The sequence below is a fragment of the Choloepus didactylus genome, chromosome 4 (assembly GCF_015220235.1).
Source record: "Choloepus didactylus isolate mChoDid1 chromosome 4, mChoDid1.pri, whole genome shotgun sequence".
NCBI classification, from domain to species: domain Eukaryota; kingdom Metazoa; phylum Chordata; class Mammalia; order Pilosa; family Megalonychidae; genus Choloepus; species Choloepus didactylus.
In genome coordinates this window covers 19,062,075-19,076,964 of record NC_051310.1, presented here as the reverse complement: position 1 = coordinate 19,076,964, position 14,890 = coordinate 19,062,075, and the positions used below count along the sequence as shown (strand labels likewise).

Sequence of the window (14,890 nt, the reverse complement as noted above, 5' to 3'; positions counted from 1 at the left end):
AAATGTTCTAAAAATGATCATGGTGAGGAATACACAACTATGTGATGATACTGTGAACCACTGATGGTATACTTTGGATGGATTGTATGGTGTATGAATATATCTCAACAAAATTACATTTAAAAAAAAGGAAGAAGCCATAAAGATACATGAAGAAAGAGTACCTTTAAAGACAAATGGTAATTAGACATAGAGTGGATTTCTCACCACTAGAAGCAGAAAACAATGGAACAATATCTTTACTATGTAAAGAGAAAATAACTAGAATTTTATGCCTATCAAAAATATATTTCATACGTAGCAAAGCTATGTCTTAAGAATAAGGAATAAAGAAAGACATTTTCAGACACACAGTAACTGGAAGTGTTTGCCACCAGTTGATCCTCATGAAATGAAATCTAGGAAGAAAAAGTGACCCAGAGTGGGGTAGTAAAAATCATAAGCAAAGAAAGTAGTAAATTTGTCAGTAAATCTGAACAAACATTTTCTGCTCAGAATGATAGTGATAATGTCTAATCTGTGGAGTTAAAAAAACAAGACAGAACTAAAATCCTGGGCAAAAATGGGGTCTAAGCTGGTTGCAGTGGGAGTAGGTGACTAGAGGTAAGGAGTCTGAGGGCCTTGGATATTTTGAGAGGGATGGAAAGACATTAATTAGCTTTAGGCTTTCATAAGTATTCATGCTAGAGAACCACTAAAAGAATAATAATAGAGTGAAAACTCCCAAACATCTACAAGAGAAAATATGAAATAAGAAAAATAATAACTAATGAATTCAAAAGGCAAGAAATGAAAGAAAAAGAAACAGGAAAGAGGCAGGGCAAATGGAAAGCACAAAATAAGATGGAGGAATAAATCCAAATATACCTGGAATTACAATAAATATAAATGGATTACATATTTCAGTTAAAAGATAGTTATAGAATGCATTAAAATGAATTTCCAGCTATATGTCATATATAAAAGATATATCTAAAATATGATACAAAGAGTTTGAAAAAACAAAGGATGGAAAATCAAAGGTCAGCAAAACGAATTGTAAAGAAGATGATTACATCCTACTGTTGTCTAGCAATGCTACATTCTCATCAGACAAAATACATTTTAAGACAAAAGCATTGTGAGAATTAAAGAGAGTAACTGCATAATAATAAAAGATTCAATTTTTAGGAAGATAGACCAATTTTAAATGTGATAACACTGAATAATGTAACTTCAAAATATATAGACAAAACTGGTGATCACTATCTTAGTGGACAACTTTAATACATCACTCAGTAAAAAATAGATCAAGTAAAGAAATCAGTAAATAGAAGATTTAAAAACTCCATTAACAAGCTGGATTTAACATTAAAGGATTGGCATCATACGACTATGTTCTATGATCAAAAATGCAATTGTTAGAAATTAATAACAAAAAGATAACTTTAAAAATACCATAAGTTTAGAGACAAACAAACAAAAAAGAACACTTTTATATAACTTATAGAACAAAGAAAACATCCTAATAAATTTAGGAGTTATTTAGTATTAAAAAATGAAAACATTGCATATAAAACTTCTGAGATAGAGTAATTCAATACTAAGACAACTTATAGATTATAATTTTATATTTGAAAACAAAACTTTAAAATTAGTGAACTAAGCAGCCATCCTAGGAAGTTATAAAAATTAAAAAATAAATGAGTGCAAAAATGTGAAAAGAAAAAAGATAAAAGCAGAAATTAAACAGAAAAAGAAGATACTATGGAAAAGATCTGAAGTAAAAAGTTTTTTGGGGAAAGACAAATAACAAAAAATAATTCTGATGACGATCAAAAAGAAGCAAGCAAGCACATAGACAATGTTAGAAAACAAAAGCTGAACTAATTATGATGGCACAGAGAAAAAATATTAACAGCCTATTATGACTAGTCATATGCCCCCAAATTTTAAAACCAAGATGAAATAAACAAGTTTCTAGAAATACATAAATTGCTAAAGTGGAACCAAGAAGAAAGAGAACACCAGAATAATCTTACTATAAATAAATTGAATAATTAGCTGCCAATCTTCCCAAAAGAAGATTGGGCCCTGATGAACAAGTGACTACTGTCAAACATTTTATGGAACACACAATTCCAATCTCATATAAACTATACCAGACAATTGAAAAAGAGGAGTTTCTCACTTTTTAAAGGCTAGAAAAACTCAGATATCAAAACCTGATAAGAAAAGAAAATTTTAAGACTTCTCACTCATGAATGCAGATGTAAAAATCCTAAAAATTATTGTCAAAGCAAACTTGGCAAAATATATAAAAGATAATAGCATCATGCTAAGTTGATATATTCCAGAAGTGTAAGATTAATTTAACATTAAAAAGTCAAGTAATTCATCACATTCATGGGGGAAATCATATAAATATCCCAATAAACACAGAAAAATAATTTTATATAATTCAGCACCCATTCATTAATTTTTAAAAACGTATAGAAAACTAGGATTAAAAAAACTTCTGGGCTTGATAAAGGACTTTTTTCAAAATACTTTTGACAACATCACACTTCAGGGTGGGACAACGGGTGCATGGCTTGTAAGATCATGAAGAAGACAAGGTGCCCACTCACTGCTTCACATCACTATATTAGAGGGTCCATCCAGTTCAGTAAGGAAAGGAAGAGAAATAATAGGGATTACAACTGGAATGGAACTAGATCAATATTATTTGCAGTCAGTATCGTTACCTATGTAAAAAGCTCTAAGGAACTAATAACATAGGATTAATAAGAAACTTAAATAAAGTTGCTGGATACAAGATTGACATGCAGAATAAATTTCATTTCCTGAGCATATACATTACAATACTATTAACTGCTTTGACACAGCAATTAATTCTTAGGTCTATAGTCAACATGTGTTCATCAAAAGACATTATCTCTCTCTATATATGGAAGTTCCCACCACCACTATGTATAATAGTAAAACTAGGGAAAGATATAATACTATACAGCAATGAAAATGAACATGAATCCTCACAAACAAAATATTGAGCAAAAGATACCAGACACAAAAGATAATATACTATGTATTACTTTTACATAAAATTCAAACACAGGCAAGCCAGCCTATGGTGTTCAAAGTTGGGGTAGTGGTTACCTTGGGGAGGGAAGTGGCTTGGAACGCACGAGTGGAAAGTCTTGGATGCAGGTAATGTTCTATTCACTACTCTGGGTGCTGGTTTCATGGGTGTGCTCACAAAATGAATGAATTTTAAAATGTATTCACATAACCCTTTTCTTTAGCAGTTTAACCTAGATAAGCAGCTATATCGGTGTTTTTTTATTCCCTTGTTGATTAAATTTGGTTTCTTTATGCTTAAGGAAAAAAACAGTCAACTTTAGAAATTTCCTAGAAAGTGATAGGAACATGAGTTGTTTAGAACTTGCTTTCCTGTAATTACAGATTTTTGGTGGGTATGGCCAGCCTCTTAGTAGCACCGAGATGGGCTTAAAGGTTATAAATGAACATTTTTCACTATTGTCTTCTGTCAAAGTTTAGAGACCTAAAGTTCTGGAACTTTGACATATTGTTTAACAGAGGTATTTTATTTAACATTTTTGAATGGCAAAAATTTTTTTGACGTTGACATGAAATGGGTTTATGGGGAAAACATAATCTCTGAGTCTCTGAGCTTTGGTAGTAAACGCTTTTCTTACTTTTAGCAGAGAGCCTATATGTACATTATATGTGACTGCCAGTGGTTAAGAGATCTGTTTCAAAAAATTGTTGTGTGTTTTTAATGCAGTTTGGGAAACTGTTTACTTTAAAAATACAGATTCATAAAGAAAAATTCATGAAAATAATGAAGATATGTTTGATGATGTTCTTAATTGCAATAAATATTTGGCATTTTTTCTAATTAAAAAAACTTCATCAAGCTTCAGGTTTGTGCTCAACTTTGGATGTATAATTCAGTAAGCTGTTTACATAACAAATCAATTAAATATCTATATAACTGGCAACAAACTGAAATTTATATAGATGTAGATGTAGACATATATAGATATGCACAAAATATACATATATAGGTACACAACATATATACAATCTATACATATTTTATATATGCATATTGACATACTACATATATTATTTATGCACAGGGGTATAAAAATAAAACTATATACCTACCTCACACTATACACAAAACTATTTCCAACTGAGTGAAAGACTGAAACCTTAAAGGCAAACAGACACTTAACAGATGAAGAAACATGCATGACCAATAAACATGAAGGGATGCACAATCTTATTAGTAATCAAGGCAATTAAAATTAAAATCACAATTACATTATTTCACACTTACCATAATTGAAAAAAAATTTAAAGGTTTGATAATATTAAATGTCAGTGAGGCTATGAAACAACTTGGACACTTACTCACTACTGATGGATGTAAATTGAAACAGTCACTTTTAAAAACCATTTTGCACTGAGAGGTGTATATCCATGACCAACAATTTCATACCTAGATACTTATCCTAGTGCAGAGGGTTTCTAATATTTTTGTCCCTGGTTCCCAGTAAGAAATACATTTTAAATTATGATCCAGCATACAAACATACCCACACACTTATTTTAAAATAAAATAATAGTGTTACAAAACCACACCTATCTTTATTATATGAGATATACTCACTCACGTGAAAAATACTAACCTACAGAAACTTTTGCATAAGTTCACCTGAAGATATGTAGAAGAATCTTCATAGCAACACTATAATAACAAAATACCTAAAACAACTCAATAACTACTTATCATAGAATGGCTAAATAAAATTTTGATATATTCATACCATGGAATAGTATATGGCAATAAAGAAATGAATGGATCCCAGCTACACCCAACAATGTAGGTGTTTCTCAGGAGCATAAACAAAACGAAAAGCAGGAAACTGCAGAAGAACATATAAAAAATGTTTCCACTTATACAATAGCATGGACAACTAAACTCTTTATGGTTTCAGGTGAAAAACGTACATGGTAAAACTATCAAGAAAAACAAGGACACAAGCCAGACACTACACACTTCACATGTACTCACAACCCACAGCGGGTAGAATTTGTGTCATTCTTAGAGGCAAGGGAGACTTGGCAACATGGTTGCCAGCGGAGACCAGCTAAAATTTAGGGAGAATGAGTACAGGTAGAAAACTAGGAGACTCTGCCAGAGGCAGCACTTCAACAACCTCAAAAGTCTAGGAGAGGATTTTCTAATTTTCCACCTTCCAACAAGAGTCTGGAAGACCCAGGTCAAAGAATCCATCTGAAGGAAACTGTCTTGGTTTGTCAGGCTGTTACGACAAATACCACACAGTGGGTTGGCTTAAACATTTATTAGCTCATGGTTTCAGAGGCTAGAGGTCCTCTACCAAGGCATCAGCAAGGCCAGGCTTCTCCCCCAGTCTGTGGCTTGCTGCAATCCTTGGGGTTCCTTGGCTTGCACCTCTGCCTTCACATTGCAATCTCTCTCTCCTTGTGATTATCTTCCAGATTTTGCTGGCTTCCAGCTTCTTCCTGTGAGGCGTTCTCTTTATAAGGCTCCAGTGACACCAATTGACCCTGATTCAGTAAGACCTGCCCTGACTCAGTTGGCCACAACTTAACTAAAAACAACATCTTTAAAAGATCCAATTTATGAATGAGTTCACACCCACAGAAGCACAGATTAAGATAAAGAGCACACCTTTTGTTGCAGTATATAATATAACCTACCACAGAAATATGAGGCTCCTTCTTTTTTGTAGGGGTTCCTAAGTTCACACGGCGTATGTTATGTCCACGATAATCCATCCATATCTCACACTATCATCACTTAGCTGTACAGTCCTCATCACTCTCCATTTTAAACAATTCTCATGACCCAAAACACCTCGGAGCTCTTTTCTGCCCTTAATTATTTGTCCCTAGTATTTGTGTGGTACTAGTATAGTATTCGTACTAATTATAGTCCCTGGTATGCAATAGGTAGATTTTTCCCATATCCCATTCTGTTGTCAACTCTCTGTACCAGTATCGTACTTTAGAAGTATGTCACGCAAGCACCTATCTATATTTGTGGTGTTCCTTTTACCCAAGATGTAGACGACCCTAATCTTTCTGCCTTGATGGTAGAAGGATGACTTGGCAGAAGGGAGGTGAAAGAAGAGCCCACACCTTTCTGAGCCCAGATAATTATGGAAAAGATAAAGGAGGTAGGAAAGGACAGTGAAGTGGTGAAATGCTGGTTAGATGCTGAATCAGTGAATGTCTTTAACAAGAGCGGTTTACACAGAATAACAGGGTGCAGAGGGATGTCCGTGCACCCAACACCCTCCATCACTTGCTTCTTCTCGTGTTTTCTCAGGATGCCTGCACCAGCCTGTAGCACAGCTTCATCAGCTTGTGAGCCATGGCCACAAAACGAAACCTTTTGAAAACCACTAGATTAGACTAAGTATTACAAGAGGCACGTGGTCTTCTGTTCAGTGAACAGGAGACATAGCCCCTGTGGGCAGAGGCCACCCAGCCCAAGGCCCTAGAGCTTGCCCTTGTTCAATAAGAAATAAAAGGGAAGAGCAAACTCACAGCCAGGCAGAGAAGGGGCGGTAGGGGTGGGAGACAACAGGAAGAAACGGGCATTACTTTCCCAGGGAGACAGAATTATCTTAAGTACTGTTTGGATTATCAGATCCAAGTAAGTTTGAAAGCGGATGGGATCAAAAATTGTTATTCTTTTTCCTGCTAGTTAATGGGCATGCTGGGGAGGAAAGTTAGTTGTAGCCAAAGGAAAAAATTGCACTTTTCGTGCACATAGGAGTTGCAGAGTTGGTCAAACTGGTGACTCTACAATATGAGGACAGAGGAAGAAGAAGACGGTTGTGGTCCAAGAAGCCTTAGAGCAAAGGCAGCAGAGCTGGAAGGAGCAAGGCAAATTCTGGGGCAAAGAAGCCCTGACCTGATCCTGGGTGTTCCATGAGCAGTAATCTAGTAAAAACTAGAATATAGAAGGCCGTGAAAGTTAGACGGAGGAGGACAGACTGTTGAGGTGGGCAACAGGGAGCCACTGGAGTTTCTTAAGTGGGTTAGGGACATAACAACAACAATGGCAACATCACAATAAAAATAGCGACAATCATTTGAGTTGGACTGTGTAGTGCCAGGCTCTTTGCCAAGTCCTTTTCAGGGATTCTATGATTTAGCCTTTGCAGTAATCCTTTCAGGATTTCTACATTACTGAGTTTTATTTCCATATTACTGGGCCTTAGGTCAAGTAACTCACCTAAAGTTACATCTGCAAGTGGCAGAGGCATGGCTTGAAAGCAGGAAGTGTGGCTTCCAAGTCCCTACTTCTAGAATGTTCTAGGGATAGAAGTCTTCAGGAGGATTCCGGAAGGATAGGAACCAGGAGGGACAGAGAACCATCGGTGCACTCGCGGCATTCTAAGAGTGAGGCCTCAGAACTCAAGATGAGATGATGACCATGAGGAGAATTTCAAAGTCAGCAGCAAGGAGCTTGCTGATAAATTAGACTATCAGGATGTCAAAAAGTGAGTGCCCATGTCTTCTAGCTTGAGAAACAAGAATATGATGGTAACAAAGAAAAGCAATAAAACAAAGCCCTTTTTGGACATTTCTGCTTGAATGTTTAGACTTTAAGCATATACCACTTCTCCTGTTGCCATTTTTTTCAGACTGAAAAACTACTCTCCCAGGATCTTCATTCATTTTGAAGTTCCAAGGACTACTAAAAATGATTATCCTTCTAAAACATCTCCAGTTCCTGGAGTATGGAATGAGTTGAAGAATAAAGGGTGGTCGTAGGCTTGCTGATGCCCTGGCCATGCCCATTTCAAGCCTTACCATCTTGGTGCATGCCAGGCCAACCTCCACCTGCCACCAATGGCATCAAGGAGTTCCTGAGAACCTTCTCTAACTGAAGCCTGCTCTGCCAGCTTGCATGAAGACCTCAGTGCTGGGAAACCACACCCCTGAGAGCCAGCCTCAGCCAATGACTGATAGCAAAGGGCTCTCAGCACTCCCTGGTGGGACCGGCTCTGGCTGCCCACAAGGGAACTAGCTGGACAGCTCGCTCTCTACTGGCCGCCCTCCCTTCTCCAGCTCCCACTTCCTCCCCTACCAGCCTCTTCCTGGGATCTTCTCCCAAATAAACTAACTCACCCTGGCAGCCTCGTTTCAGGACCAGCCTCTAAACTCAAACAAAAGGCATGATACCTCAAGGAGGAAACTCAGCTTAGAATGTGAACTTTAAAATAGTCGCATTTGGGGATATTTCCAGGTTAAAAAGTCTGTTACAGTAACAGAACAGATAGCAGGCCATCGGGAATGATTGCTTCACCCTTGATAGAAAACACCTGGAATTTAAGAGTCGGGGGCCTGACTGAGAACTAGTCAGCTACCACCACAGAGCGTGTGGCTCAGGGAATGCAGCTGCCTCAGTTCTGTTAGCTATGAGCATGGGGCATTAATACATATTGTCATTACTTATTAATATTAGAATTACTCCATTAATACTAGATTATTATTACAATCAAATGAGATATTATAGGGGGTGGCACCTGATAAACAAAAGCCCCTTACCAATGCAGGTGATTTTCTTCCATTACCCAATAGCGCCAAACTTACCCAAAGCAACTTATGTTTTTCTTAAGAGACTATTCCAAATGTGAAGTCTAGTCACACGAAACAACATGACTGTCTTAATTTAGAGACAACATTTATTAGCTAGTCATTATATGGTAATTGATTTCATTTTAAACACTGCAAATTGTTAAGTTTGCTGAATGAGAGCATTTCAGAGTGGGAAGTAATCTCTGAGGCTATCTAAAACCTAACCTCCTGTAATAGACTAAAATAACCTTTCCAAGTGGGGCATGCCACTCTCTGAATCTTAAGAAAGTGACCTCTGCAAAGGTACTAGGCACACCAAGTATGACATTTGGAGAAGTCCTCCATCAGTGACTTCAGCAATGTGCTGGTAACTGGATGCATCCGTCAGTTCTAAAAGGAAGTCTCCAAGAATGTCGGGGTTCAACCCAAGCAGCATCTCAGGTCTATTAGCACACATATGCCTTAGGATGGTTCTGAGGATTTCTATGGCTGCACACACGTATTCTTGTTTGAAAGGCAGGTGGGAGAAGGAGTAAGATGGTTTTAAATGACCCAAACATGAAAAGCTTTATTTCAACACAATTCAATAAATAAAAGTCAACCACAATCATTTTCATTCATTATTGCACACAACGATTTTGTACTTATACTAGGTTCCCCTTTGCAGAGGAAATATTTTCTAAAAACATAGTTACAGTAGAAACTGTTGGAAGATCTGTGGCTTCCCAGATCACTGATTATTTTAGTCACTAACTATAACCCCATGCAGGCAGTAGAAACCTAGCGAGAAACCTTGGGAAATAACAGAAGACTATAGAGAAGGTAACCCAGTCCTTCCTACTTGCAAAGACCCAACAAAGGCACAGCCTCCAAAACACAAGGCAGGGGCTGGCTGTGGCCCTAACAAGCACAATTCTATTGCACTTTGGCAGAAGTCGCTGCTGTTTTCTCCCTACCGCAGTGCACATGTGAATTGAGAGGCAATGAGAAATCAAGAGTGGAACTAAAGGGGCTTCCTCTGTCCACCACCCCTAGAAATCCTTAATTCTGGTAGCTTCTGGGGTATGAAGGGGGAGAACTGAGCCCAACCTCAATACTGCCATTTCAGTACAATCTCATAGTAGACAAGATAATGGGAATCTATTTGAGGATACTCAAATATCATCTGTGTCTTATTATTTTACTCAACACTCAAAACACTACTGACTCTGCCAGGCAGATTATATAGCTTGGCAAACTTTCATTTCATGAATGACACTTAATAGGAAATTATTTTCACTGACTAACAGAATAACAATTACATAACAGATTCTGAGGTAGTAATAGAATAAATCTATGCATTTGAGTAAAATGATAACCAGCTAATCTCAAACACCTCCAGTGAGGTTCTATAACTTTAAGGAAAGGGGGTTCTGGTTTGTAAGTAACCCCTAAAATCATCCTTTCCCCTTCCTTCATTCTAGTCTGGACCAGCACATTTTCATACTTGTGGCCGGTCCTATCTTTTTCTGTATACACATGTCAGCATACTGGCATGTGTTGTAGTACATATCATGTTACTACCTCTTTTCTAGTCGCTCTCAGCACAAGCGCTCTTTTAAATTGTCAAATTCTCTTCAGCTAAGAGGTTCCAGGATTCTGCAAGCAATTCACTCGTACCTTTTTTAGAAAATATTTTGGGTACTTTAAAAGCAGTGGTTTTCAAACAGCGTTCCCAAGGGGTCCTAGGATTCTAAGGTGCTCCCTAAACAAAACCCAGGGGAAGATAAAAGGTTCTGGGCTCCTGGCTCCTGGTTTGCCCCATGCAGTTCTGTTTTTATTTGACTCCTGTATTAGGGTCTTGTGTAAAATTCCATTTGGTGCTAAGTTTAAGGCAAAAATGATGTCTTAAAAAAATATGTGAAAATCATGGCATTAAAGGGTTCTCTCTCCCCCAGGAACTCTTAATTCCCTCCCCCATGCCCCCAGGCTGTTCCCTTAAATGGAGGTTTATGCGTTTTCCTCTAAAGAAGCTCAGCCAGTTTTCCTCCTCCAGAATTTGAAACTTACATGTATTATAACAATTAAATATGTTTATTTAAAACATCCAAAAAAATAATCCAGAGTTTTGCACACTAAATCCTTTCAAGGTTAACATCTGTTTTTCTTTTACATCTCCAAACTGACTTTAGCCTACCTTCCCTTCCCACTCTCCCCCAACTTTGAGTTTTTACCTTAGCAAAGTTGGCACATATCTAACATGTATTCTTTGTGGATCTTTTTTCCTATAAGCAAAGGGAACGACAAGCTGCCTCTCTCCTTTTGCCTCTCTATAATAATCCAAAATCAAGACTGGCATTTGGTTGGGATTCTGGGGTAATTATTAGAAATCTGGCATAGCCATAAGAAATGCCAGATTCAGTAAGCATATGTGTAATTATCTGACAACTGAAAATGAATTAGATTTTTATTGAACATCTTGTTAATTTGTATTGGTAAAATAAATTCAACACAGTAGCATAAGGATCAATTTTTTTTTAATCCCAAAGTCAAAAAGAAATAAACGATAAGCCAGAGATTTGGAGCAATGTAATTCTACCCCTGAAAAGTCTCTTTAAAAACAAAGTGTTCCAAGAAAACTATTTGACAGACAATGGAGAATGAAGGCAGATTCTAGAAACCAACAAATCCCATTCATTTCCTTCAGTTTGTAAAAATAAGCAACTGACATGTTTCCTGCCAATGAAGAGACTTGCAGATAAGAAAGCTCCCTGCAGGAAATCCTTTGCTAAAAGACAACACTTGTGCCATTAAACTGAACTTTCTTCACCAAATTCCAATCAGTTAAATATTTGACAACATAGAATCATGAAACAGATGCCAAATCACCAAAACATTGCTATATCACTTCTAGAGTCTCTATTTCCCATGACATGGATGCAGAATGTTAAATAACCATTAAAATATAGTTAGGACTCTTTCGACTCTATCTTTTTCTACACACACACACCCATGCAATTAGTTGATGAAAACAAGGGAAATTTGCTTCTCTAAAAAAAGATCAAAGTGTTAACTGAACAAGATTTAACACTGACCACTGCTAATTTAGCACCCCCACTGTATAAAATCACCAGGATTGGAAGGAAGATGTTTCTTAAAATTTAAATCTACCACTGACATAAGAAAATATAATAAATGATTCATTTTTAGATTTACAAGTTTCAATTTGGATCCCCAAAGTCAAAATTTAGGAAAGGGCCTCCTTGGCTGTTCTTAGCTTTAGGAAAGTGTATGGGGGCAAGTCTCCAAACCTGTCTCCTGCTTTATACCCCTCAATGAAGCCATTACCAAGATACTGGAAATATTTGCAATATTAATTTTGGGAACCTCCCAATTATCCTAAAAACAAAACCACTCTTTCTCATCCAAGAAGGGGAAACTTTTCTAAATTTGCTGAATAATAATAATTGCAGTTTTGAAACAGATCTTTCCATTCAGGGGCTTTTCCTTTCCCTCTTCAGCTACTGAGAACACAGCCCCTTACACTTTTCAAAGCACCAACACACTCTTCATTTATGCAGGCACATGCAGCCTTGCAGCAGGGTTCCAAAATGCCCACACTTCCTTTGAGTTCAATTGCTTGGGTTCAACTTTGAACCCTCTTGCAAACAGAAACTCTTCATTATAACTTCCTTAGATGACTTTCCATCTATTGATAACATTTTAGTCTTTATGGCTCTAAAAAGACTTTCGGTCTAACAGTAAACATACAAATTATTTTGATTGTACTCTTCAGTGCTCAAACACATTCTTCTGAGCCTTTCCTTGCACAACCGAAAAATAGTAAAATTCTAAGTAAGCACGTGCTCCTTCTTGCTTTAAGGCTTTTTCTTCATATACTTTCAATAACAATACAGTTATGAAATCCAGGAGACTGTGAATTTTTGGTTGTTGTTGTAGAATGACCTTGATTTGACAGGCACGGGTCTCAGGTTTCAACAGATGCTGTGGGAAAGCTCAGAGAAGTCAACATGAACTCCAGGCATCTGTGATGACAGGCAGGGTTCTTTTTTCTTTTTAAGTGGTGGTGTGGTTGTGGTAGTGTGTGTGTGCGTGTGTGTGTGCGTATGTGCGTGCATGCGCACGCGTGCGTGTAGGGGGGTAGGGTTACTCTTCTCGGTTTCCATGACAACCGTGTCTCCACTCATCGGTTATTAGATACCATCCACTTCCTGTGTCTAAATTTTTAAGCCAATCAGAAAAGTGTTTATACATTTAACAACTTCTGGGACAGTGCTTCTTGAATGAGGTTCTTTAAGGCTCATATAAAATGTCCACAGGCCTTATATTTTGTTTTACAGATATAACATTTCACAGTATTTCTTAATTCATATTTTTACAGGGTGAAGAATGCCCTTTTTCTTGGGTGTGGAATGCATTCTCCTCAAACCAGATGTCAAAATTTGTTATAATACTGTGCAAGCTGATTTTGATTGTTTGCTCTTCATTGTCTTTTTTCTTTCACTGTCAGAGACTTAAATTTAGTGTGTGAAACATGCTATTGCACAAGCCACTTAAATTATCAGGGTAATGATAGTTAAGCATCCATCTGCTGATGGTGCTATTCAAATAGATCAAAAATGATTAGGAAAAATCATTCCAAGTTGAACAACTTCGCATTCAACAACTTATGATGAGATATAATTGGCAATGTATTGTAAAGCAATATGTCTATAAATGTAAGCCAGTAAGTAGCTGATGTCTGCAAAGAAATTTGCCATCAATATGGCTTACATTATCTGGACAGAAACATAAAGGTATATGAAGCAAAACCGCACCTGAATTAAAAATCAATCTTGCAGAAATCTGTGCATAATAAGGTTGATCTGAAATTATGGCACGGTTATACAAGATTTGAGGTGACTGTTTCCATAAGTCTCAATCTATCTAACTGGGCAATCAGTGTGAGAGTAAAAGTGGAGATCCATTCATTTGTGCAGTCTCAAGCTCTGCACCCCAAATGGGAGCCCCTCTCGTCTCCAAGGCAGAGCTGACGATCAATGAAAACCAGGGAACAAAAGGAATATCACAGGATGTCTTCCTTAGCTAAGGAAAACAATTCCCTTTTTCCTCAATGAACCGATCGCACCCTGCCTACCACATGAGGGTTCCGGCAGCCCAGCCCTTTCGAATGAGGCACATCTTACATTTGCAATCATGTGTCCCAACTGCTAGCAAATGTGTCACCTTAAGCACAGCCTGTCACGGAGGGCTCCCTGAGCCCAGCCAATTGAAACTAATATATTAAATAAATTAATAACCCCACAATTAAAAGCTGCCCAGAGAGACCTCCTTTTCCTTCCCCAAATGTCATCCCTGGAGTATAAACAAAACATGAAAAATAGTCTCCTCAGCCTCTAAAAGCAGTGATCACGGTCTTCTCCTCAAAACAATGTTTCTCCGAAAACAGAAATATTTTTACAGCCCTCAACGGAAACTCTCATCCGTGTGTCATATCAGGATAACCAGTTACAGTATTTGAAAAGAGGTTTAAACTGCCCACAGATTTGACACTCTGTTTGCAATTGATAGCAAAGCCGTTGCAACGTTAATGCTGTAAAGTCTGCCCCAGCCAAACTCCACATTTAACACCTTAGTTCCTTGAAAATAACAGTAACGCCTCGGTTGCCCACAAAAGTGGGCTTCCAGAAAAGTAATTAACGGAATTACATCAATTAATTGACAATTTTTTTTTAAATAGCCATTTATCTGCTGTTTAAAATATATCTCTTTTAAAAAACGACTATCCACAAATTCCAGAGAAACTTTTTTTTTTAATGAACTTACTTTTGAGAAAAAACTAATGAAAATAAGCAACTTGCCATTCCTGGATCTTTCCCATTTGGGCTGCAGACTATAAATCAATCTGAAAACCAGGTGGAAATATGGGGGGCAGACACCTTAAAAAAAAAATCGCAGGGTGCCCCCAAATGCAGCAGCCTGAGCAGGGAGGGCTTCTCATGACAATGCTGAACCAGAGCAGGAGGTTAGGAGGCAGGAAACGAGCCCCATTTTCGTTACCTTCGATCGCCTGCCCCCCCGCTGCTTCTCGCGGCCACATTGGGGGGCTGCGGCGGCGCTGGACTCGCGGGAGGCCCCGCCGCCGGGTCGCGCCGTCTCCCGGCCGAGCTGCAGCCGATCGCGGCCGGAACCCCGGCTCCAGCGCCCGGCGCCCGCCCGGGGTCGGCGGCGCGGCTCC

At 37.9% G+C, this 14,890-nt stretch overlaps 1 protein-coding gene across 4 annotated transcripts in view; it reads right to left on the bottom strand.

The window, feature by feature from the left end:
- The window catches only part of FOXN3 (forkhead box N3), a 387,204-nt gene that overhangs the window by 370,335 nt on the left and 1,979 nt on the right, over positions 1-14,890 (bottom strand). For 2 of the 4 annotated variants that reach the window (XM_037832094.1, XM_037832093.1), the window contains exon 1: positions 14,713-14,870. The exons of the other annotated variants lie outside the window; for them this stretch is intronic. The gene's annotated coding sequence lies outside the window, so the exon portion shown is untranslated. Of the gene's footprint in view, positions 1-14,712; positions 14,871-14,890 lie in introns of those variants that run through there. 4 annotated transcript variants of the gene reach the window in all.